This window comes from Corvus cornix, chromosome 10, assembly GCF_000738735.6.
Source record: "Corvus cornix cornix isolate S_Up_H32 chromosome 10, ASM73873v5, whole genome shotgun sequence".
In the NCBI taxonomy this organism is placed as follows: domain Eukaryota; kingdom Metazoa; phylum Chordata; class Aves; order Passeriformes; family Corvidae; genus Corvus; species Corvus cornix.
This window is the reverse complement of record NC_046340.1, coordinates 6366762-6375770: the sequence shown is the minus strand read 5'-3', so window position 1 is coordinate 6375770 and position 9009 is coordinate 6366762.

The following is a 9009-nucleotide window of genomic DNA, read 5'->3' as shown; positions in this document are numbered from 1 at the left end:
TATTTATCTTTCATTTTATCTGAAAGAGTTTTTTAAAAAAAGTTTACTTGGTTTTATTTTTTTATTTCTTCTTACTTTTGCTTTTGTTTGGGGAATGATTTGGAGTTTTTTTTCTCTTCCCCCCCCTTTTTTTTGGTTTGTTTATTTGTTTTGTTTTCTTACCAAAAGATTGGTAAACCAAATGTTCACATCTCCCTGTTTCCTACAAACCATGGGGTTGGGCAGTGCTGCTTTGCAGCTCATTCCATGCCCAAAGTCACACAATTTCAGCTGAGAGCTTTCTTCAAGGCAGAGCATCTTCAAGCCAAAAAAAGTCTGGAAAAAGACACAGTGACTTCAGACAAGGCTCCTTCTGTCAATTAGTTTCCTTGTTTTAACTTTTGGTTAGGTTTTCTCATTCCCTTTGGAGGCAAAGGAAAAAGCAAAGCATGGAGTGCCTTGCAGTGATGTGAGGGTCTGGTTGCTCTCCTGAACCCGAGGGGAGCTGAAGGAGGTGTGCTGGTGGTGTGGTGTTACCTTTTTTGTAAGAAAACCACCAACTTCAGAAAGTAACTTCTGCCCTGCTGTTTATACATCTGCAAACGCGAATGTGCCAAGCTGAAATTTTTGGAAACCAAAGCAGTGTGTGGCTCATTTACTGCTGTGTGAACAGAGATCAGGGCACTGGTAGGTCTGAGTTCCCCTCAGCCTGGAACAGCCTTTGCCACTATGAGCTTTTCAGTTTATCCCACTGTCTTTTCCCCAGTCACAGCACATGCCAGATTCACAACACAGCAATGTCCCACGGCTCTGAGAAGGGCACCCAAAGGCAGATGTGTGACCCAGGCCAGCAGGGTTGAGTCTCTTCCTGGCTTCACCATCTCTCCTGGCCTGTGCAAATCAAAAAGAGCATTCAATGCCTGAAGTGCAAATAGTATTGGCTAAGTGATCTCCCAAGGTCCCTCCAGTTCCTTGACAGAAACCATGGGTGTGGGTCGGAAATACACTGACCAGAAATCCTGTGTACCAAAGCTGTTTGTGTGTTAAATTCTGGTGGACAGACCTTTGTCCCTGGAGGATGTCTGTTACTGTATGATTCACTTTTTTGGAATGAAGCCTTTCCTCCCACACTGCTTCCTCCTTCTTTCACCTTTAGGAAGGTAAGGGCTTGTTTTTATCTCTTTAGCCTTTTATTTTTCCCATCTCAGGTTTTCTTTGGAAAGGCTTGGCATAGGTTCCTAGAGTCAGATTCCTGCTCTGATCCCTGAAGGTTGTCTAGCATTGTCTGCTAGGGCATGGTCCCAGCTTTACAGCAGCAAAACCCATCCTCTTCCTGGCCTTAAAATTGCATTTGCTCCAGTTCCATGCCTGGCATCCATCCTGCAATTGTTGAAAGAAAACATGCTGCTTCTTCAGCCCAGCCCGTGGCTGTCTAGTTCCCAGAGTCAGTTCCTTGATCCCTTTTGGAGCACCCAAACCACCCTGTTTTGCATTGGGTTCCTGGGACTCAGGATAGGTTCAAAACCATCTGTTTGAAGCCCATGTTGTTGGACGGAGAAGAGGATCCTGCAAGGGCTCTTGGAGCTGTTTGTGCTGGTGTTTCATGGCGGGCAGAAATCAGATTTGCTTTTCTTGGCCTGGTCTTTGCCACTGCCCAACAGGAGGGGTTTCAGTGTCCAGGGAAAGTGAGGATGTGGGCTCAGACAAGTACAGAAGTGGCCAGTATTAGCTGGGGGTGCCAGAATACCCAGCAGCAGACAGTAGCTGTAGCAAAGGGTGGGAGACTCAATGGAGTTGTGTGGGGTTGGCCTAAGATTTTTTTAAATGAAGTGATCATCTCAACACGTAACTTGATGTCAGTTTGATGCCATAAAGCACTTTAAATGGAACTGGTCTTGCCCCTTTTAATTATGGTTATTTGCAGACAATCAGTTTTGCCATTGCTTTCCCCTCTGTATCCCCCCCCAGCAAAATCAGAGCTGCAAGTAGGTGTGTTCCTGGTGTGGTTTGGCTTTTCCCCAAGAGGGAAAGAAGGGCCAAGCTTTTTGTATTATTTTTAGACCAAAGTGGGTACGAATCTGACTACAGTCCTACTGCAGGTAGGTTGTGTGGCAGGACAAGAGAACTGGCTTCTGCTGGCTCAGGTATATCCCCCAGGAGAGCCCATGCCCACTTCACCATCACCTTCCTCACAGGTAGGGAAGCAACCTGCCAGTGGTTTTCCCTCCATTTCCTTTTCCTTGGAGAAACTCAGAGCGAAGGAGATGTGAGGGGATGCATCCAAATAAGTGAGGCTCTTTCCATGCACCAAGGTATTTACTGTCCAGGCCACTGGGACACCTCCCACCTCCTGGGACAGGAGCTCTCACCCCCACTGAGGGTGGACTCTTCCCTCTGGAGGTGTGACAGTGCTGGGCAACTCAGTAATGCCATCAGCTTGTGTGGATTTGCATCCAGAGAGTCCGACCACCTTTGCACCTTCCTTGAGTCACTAGGAAATCCCACAGCTGTTGCTGAAACACCCAACTCCAGTCCTTCCACATGCCACCTAGTCAGAAGAGGTTCTTCAGGTGCCAAATCCCAAGGAAGCTGTCTAGGATATCTATGGCATGGAGCAAGGGAGGACTGGGCAGGGGACACAGGAGAGTATCTGCTAAAATCCCACAAAACATTCCTTGTTAACCAGAACTCTGGAAATTTTTCTGCCTGCTGGCCAGGTTTGGGAATTTGTCATGATCTAGGGCACCCTTTTAAATAAAAAACCTCCCCTGCTGCTCATAACTCTTGCTTCATGTGTCAGAAGGGGCAGCAATCCACAATTCTTCGTTGGTGATACAGCTAATTTTTAAATATAGGCGAGCTGAACTGGCCAAATCTCCTACACCTAGTGCTCTTCAGTGATGAGAAGTGTAACGCCAGCTCTCTTCCCACCTGCGTTTCCAGGGCTCTGTGCCCTTTCCTTCCACATGCATTTCACTGACACTGATGCTTTGCCCAAATATAAATCAGCTTCCATTGCTTGGGGGGAGGGGGGAACAGGATAACAATCACTGCTTTGCATACAGCTATGAGCTTTGTATGTATTTAAGCTGTCTATAGGTACCTATCCTTTCCATGCTCTAAAGTAATTCTGCAATTTTCTTTATCAATATTGAACACTGACTCAAAAAATGAAATAAAAATCTGTGTCCAGTTCAGTTCGCCTATGGTTAAAGTTTAGCCTGGTGTTTATTTTGTACTAATATGGAATGCACTTGAGTAATTCCCAGAACAGTGAGGTGTATTACAATAACCTGATATACCTCTGCTTTTGGTTTGTTTCTTATTAAAAACAAAAAGGAAAAAAAAAAAAAAAAAGCTTTGCATTTTCATGTTGAACCCGTAAAGAATAAAAGTTGGGAAAAAAAGATTTTTAAAGAAGAGGGTAAAACCTAATTGCTGTATGTTAATTTGTAATTATGTAAAAAGTGAGCAGGTTATTGACTGTAAAATTCTTCAGTTCTTCTGTAACTTGTCGGAAACCATTAGGTTTTGTAACAAGCTTTTATTTATCTTCCTTTTTAGTTATCAGTATCAACCTCTTGTAAAGTCATTCTTCCTCTAAATAAATTTGATTTTAAGTCTGAGTTTTCTGCCTCATTTTTTCCCACACCTTTGGTATTTCTGCTGTTGACTTTTTTGCACCAAGGCTGAATGAAGAGCCCTAACCCCCAACCTGTAACCAAATGTTTGCATTACCTTTATCATCTCTGTTCCAGGTTGTACCCACTGGACTCTAACTTATTTTCCTCCTCTTAGAAGATTGGCATTTTACTGAAGGACAGATGGCTGTGTGATATCCTTGGGTTTTTCTCCCCCCCCCCAAACACAAAGGGCTGTTCATCCTTGTACAAGAAGAAGAAGGGTCACAGCTGATCTCTCTGCCTCTTCAGCCCCGTGAGTGAGAATAATCGGAGTCTGGGGGCTGCATGTGCTGGCTGATGGCACAGAGTTCCTGTAACCCCCTAACACAGCTCTGTGTCTTTGACAAATCCTAGACACACAGGTTTTTGGCTTATTTGGCTGAGAGAACCATAGATGCTGCATCTCATCCCAGGACAAGGTCCACGATGCTGTGTTCTTTAGGTATTCCCATCTCTCCTGCAAGAAGACACCCATCAGAAATGCTGTATCCAGGATCCAGGTCTCCACTGAGGAGGTGATGAAAGGAAGAAAATTCTCTGTGGTGAGGCACTGGAACAGTTGCCCAGAGAAGCTGTGGATGCCCCATCCCTGGAAGTGTTCAAGGCCAGGTCAGACAGGGCTTGGAGCAACCTGGTCTAGTGGAAAATTCCCTGCCTGTGGCAGGGGTGATGGAAAGAGGATCTTTAAGGTCCCTTCCAACACAAACTATTCTGTGATTCCAAGATAAGGTACATGGTGTTCCCAGTGCCTGCAGGCATCAGTCCAGGCAGGAGAGGGTGCCAGAAGTACAGAGCCATGACGATGAGAAGTCACGGAGGACCACAATGGCTGGAGTTTCCCCATGACCATTTTCTGCTGGATCATAGAAGCGATCGCTGCTGGCCCTGTACTGCCAGTCCTGCACAGGTCTCCGCCATCCTCTCCCCAGGCAGGAGAAGCAGGAGACCTGCACCCTTCACCTGCTGTGTGTTGATTTTGAGGCGGAGGAATTGCTTCATTTCCATTTGTTACTCCACTTGCCTTCAGAGGTATGATTGGGAAGGAGAAAGGATGCTTGAGGAGAATCAGATATGTATTCATAGAACCAGAATACCCTGGATTGGAAGAGACCCACAAAGAGCATCAAGTCCAGCTCTTGACCCAGCACAAGACAGCCCCAAGAATCAAGTATTGATCAAAGCTTTGGGCTGTCAGGTGCTTGGGGTGTTGTGTTGTTCCTCAGCAGGCATCGGGGAACGCCAGCCTCCCAGTGCACTCACTGCTGGTGTTTTCCCCTCCTCTCAGCTGTGCTGCACGTGCTGTTCTGAAAACCCAAGTCACGTCAATGTACCTGAACCTACACCCTGTCACGCAGCACTTGCTCCAAGACAGGCAGCCCCTGGGTGTGAGACAGGAGATGAAAGAGCTCGTTTATCTCAACGGCTGCTCAGTAGTCCCGGGTTTATTTGCATTCCCAGGCGTCCCGGCTCACCTATTTACAGAAGGTGAATAAAAGCCTTTGCCAAACTGTCGGCTCCTGGGTATGGCTTTTAAAAAGCACATTTTCCTGTGGCCCCTCTTGGCTCTGTGACCTGGATGGCTGGCAAAAGCACCCCTTGGGGCACCCCCAGCCTTTGCATGGCTGCAGTAAAACAACATCAGCTGCTGCAGCTGCTGGGAACGGGAGATGCTGCTGTGATACAACAGGCATTGGTCATGGGAGATGGGACAGCACGTTTACTGATGACAAACCACATGGAGAAAATCAAATCCTTTCTGAATCAAGCTCCTGCCAGGGAAAGGTTGGGGTGTAGAGCAAACCAGGCACCCTGAGCTTCTCTGGTCCCGCAGAGTGCGCTCCAAAGCCCCGTTTCCATTAGCCAGGGGGGAAGCCTGGGCAGGCAATACAAATTGCCTTTGGCAGAGGAGGAAGCAAAGACCCTGCTGCTCCAGGACACATCCGTGTGGCAATCTGACTATCCTTAACCAGCTTTTCACAATTCCATATGCTCACAATTTCTATGCTTGAGCCATTACAGCACAGCCAAGATAATGAAATGGATGTTCTCTCCAGACCACGTGGATCCATTAATTTAGATGGGCCCAAGAAAGAGTGATGGGTTTCTGAGCATCCCAGCTTTCTTGCCCAGCCTTTCCTTGGCACCTGAAGTTAGAGCAAAAGATCTCTGTGGGTTTGTTGGATGTGGTTGGCACATTGACCTAAAATGGGTCCTACAGGATCCTTAGAATGGGTTGAGCCTCTAAAAGGAGCATTGACAGGCACAGGAGAGGCTCTTTGAAAATACGGTTTAGTGATACCTTTAACATTTGCATTATTTGCATGATCTGCATTTCCCCTTCCCTGCCCTTGCCAGATTCAGTCCTGGCACTGGCTTCAGGGAGGGAAACAGGAGGTCTGGGAGGACACAGGTGCAAGCTGGGCTGGGGCTTGCAGACAGGCCACTCATTCATAGAGGTCTATTAAGAGAAGGAAAGGCAAAACTGTAATTAGTGCAGTGAGTGAGTGAGATGCCTTGTGATCAGATACAAGGTGGATGGTAATGACTTACCTTTGCCATTGAAGGCACCTGGGGCTTGTTAATTTGCTACAGGAATGTTAAATATAGCAAATGTCTTGATTTTTAGGAGGTTGAACCATGTAAAAATTAAGTGGAAAATAATATTTGACACTAGCAATTGATATCAGCACCCCCAGCTCTCACAGGGATGGGCAGACAGTGGGTGCTCCTTGTTTCTCCCCTAAAGCTGCCTTCACACCTCTTGAATCACCCCCAAACCAGGCTTTGCTCCACAGCCCGCTCTCCTGCCTCTGTTTCAAGGATGCCCAAGGGTGCAGGTTCAGGACTGGCTCCCCCTGCCCCACTCTCCCTGCACTCTGGAACTCCCCTGTGTGTCAATACAGAGTGGACTTGTTTTCAGCCCTTTGCTCTCCTCCCTTTATGCTCCATCCCTTGCACAGATGCAGCTCAGCTGGCAATTCCCAATCCCCCCTGACCTCTTACCACAGCCTGGCGTCTCTCCCTCCGGCGTCTCCAGATGCTCTTTCTTTCCCCTTTCCTTTCACCAAAGGGCTGCTTCTCACCAGCCACATCTTTCCAGTGAGCCTAATTAGACATGAGCCTAATTAGAGCTGAGCAGGAGCGGTGAGTCATTAGCAGAGCCCTGTGGGAAGGCCGGGAGCAGCCGTGATCCCGGCGGGGCGGCAGCGTGGGCAGAGGGGCCGGGAGGCAGCGGGATCTCCACCGGGTGCTGGGAAGCAGCCGTGGGGAAGCAGCTCCCGTTTGTGTGTGCGTGTGTAATTCCTCCAGACATGACCCAGAAATGGAGTGAAGGGTGTTTACGCTCCTCCCTGCACCTGCCAGGGAGCCAAGTGGGCCCCAGTGCTGCTGGGCTGGCCTCAGGGCAGGGGATGGCCGTCCATCCCACCCAGCCAGGGAAGGTAGAAACCAAAAGAGCTTTTCCTGGTGGCCCTTAGGCTTTTTTTCTCCTTGTTTGGTTTTTACTCATCCGTTTTTACAACCAGCTATTCCCCACGATGGAGCGGAGCCAGCACCCTGGGGACTGGCTGCCTGCTGGGCCTGTAGCAAGAAGGAGCCCTGCTGGGGTGGAGAAGGAGAGTGACGGCAGCAGTAAAGGGCAGAATGCTAACATTTGCTTGGGATAAACCCACGGGAGTGGGGATAGGTATGATGCCAGGAGTGAGAGACAGGTCTTTCTATCAGTCATTATCACATTCTGCCTGTAAGTGCCAGCAGCTTCTTCACAAGCACAAGTTGTGCCACCCTGGCCTGGTCATGGACTGTTCCCCCCAGCCTCAGCTGGGAAAGGAGAGCTTCCCAAGAGAGCCAGAACTGAAAACCCACAAATTACTTGATTCCTGAGCTCTGTGGTCATCAGAGACTGTCAGGAAGAATGAAAGGACAGGTTGGATAGCTAGGATCAGTCTTCTTGAACCCTTCCCCCAACTTCATTTGGCGGGGGACACACAAACACAGAGGGGCCCTTGTCTGCGAGCCACAGCCGTCAGTGGTGCAGCGTGTGCTGGGGAGAGGGAAGTGAGATGTCCAGGCACTGACAGCATGAAAGCCAGGCTTTTTCCACCTAATTGGATCTGTTATTCAGCTGAGAAATGCTGAATGGATTGGGTGGGCTCCGAGCTCACGATTTCAGTAAGGAAGTTGGGACGTTGTGGCAAAGTAGGTCACAGTGCTGCAAAACAGGGTGATGGTTCTGCACAACAGCTGAGGATGTTAAATAAGGAGGTGGTGAAATGGAAAGAAAAGGGAGATTGTGAGGAAGGAAGAATAAATGAGCTCAGCCTTGGCAATTCATTCCCACCAAGGGTCCCTGCTGCTGGCTCCCACCTTGGGGCCCCCAGCACTGCTGTCTCTGACTGAGGGCACTGGGCTCCTGCTCTGCACTGGAGCAAGAGGGACTGGGCCCAGTTTAAATTCCCAGTTGGTTGTGGGGAGCTGGGGGCAAAGGTTTCTCCTGCTCTTGGCAGCTTAACTCAAATGCTGCTTACAGAGCTGCATTTCCATGCATGGCATTTTGTGAGCCTGGACCCTCTTCAGAGACTAAAACCTGTTGGGTTTACCCCAAGGGAATAGGTGCATGGGGAAATAGGAAAACAATTTCATGTGGGATATATTGCAAGGAGCATGTGTGATGCTGGGGCATTAATTAATGTGCAGGAGAAGATGACAAGCCATGGACACAAGGAGTTAGTGGTCCATATGGACATGGATGAATCTGAAAGCATGCTGGATGGCTGGAAAGAAGTGCTCCTCTTCCAATGATGTGTTTAAATGCCAGAGTCAGCCTCTGGATGGATGTGGGGCTTCCTCAGACACCAGAGCTATTAAATCACCAGCTACTCTGCTTTTAATTGACTCTCATGACAAAGGGAGTGGGCTCAGATGATAATTCCCTGCAGGGCTTCACTGCAAAGCAGTATTATTTCAAGGGCAGCTGGGGTCAGGCTGGGAAAATGCATATTTAAAACCCAATAAGGCTCTAAGAGTTTGATTTAGATAAGACATAGCAGTATCAGCCTTTTGCATCCAGGGACATTCAGCACACTCAGGCCCTGGGGATGGAGGGGTGATCATGCCAGCTGCCTGCCTGGTTCCACCTCCAAGCATCTCCCTGCCCTCTCGAGTGTTTTTTGGAGTGAGAAGCACCCTGTTACTGAGCTGGGGAACTGAGGTGGACAGAGCTCATGGGCAGGCTCCAGCCAGGGCCAGAGGGTGGGTAGAAAGGAGCTGTATCCTGCCCCAGCTCTCCCATGGGATTGGGCCCTGCAAAACAAAGGGAGGTGTGGGATGAGCCCCCCTGCTCCTCCAG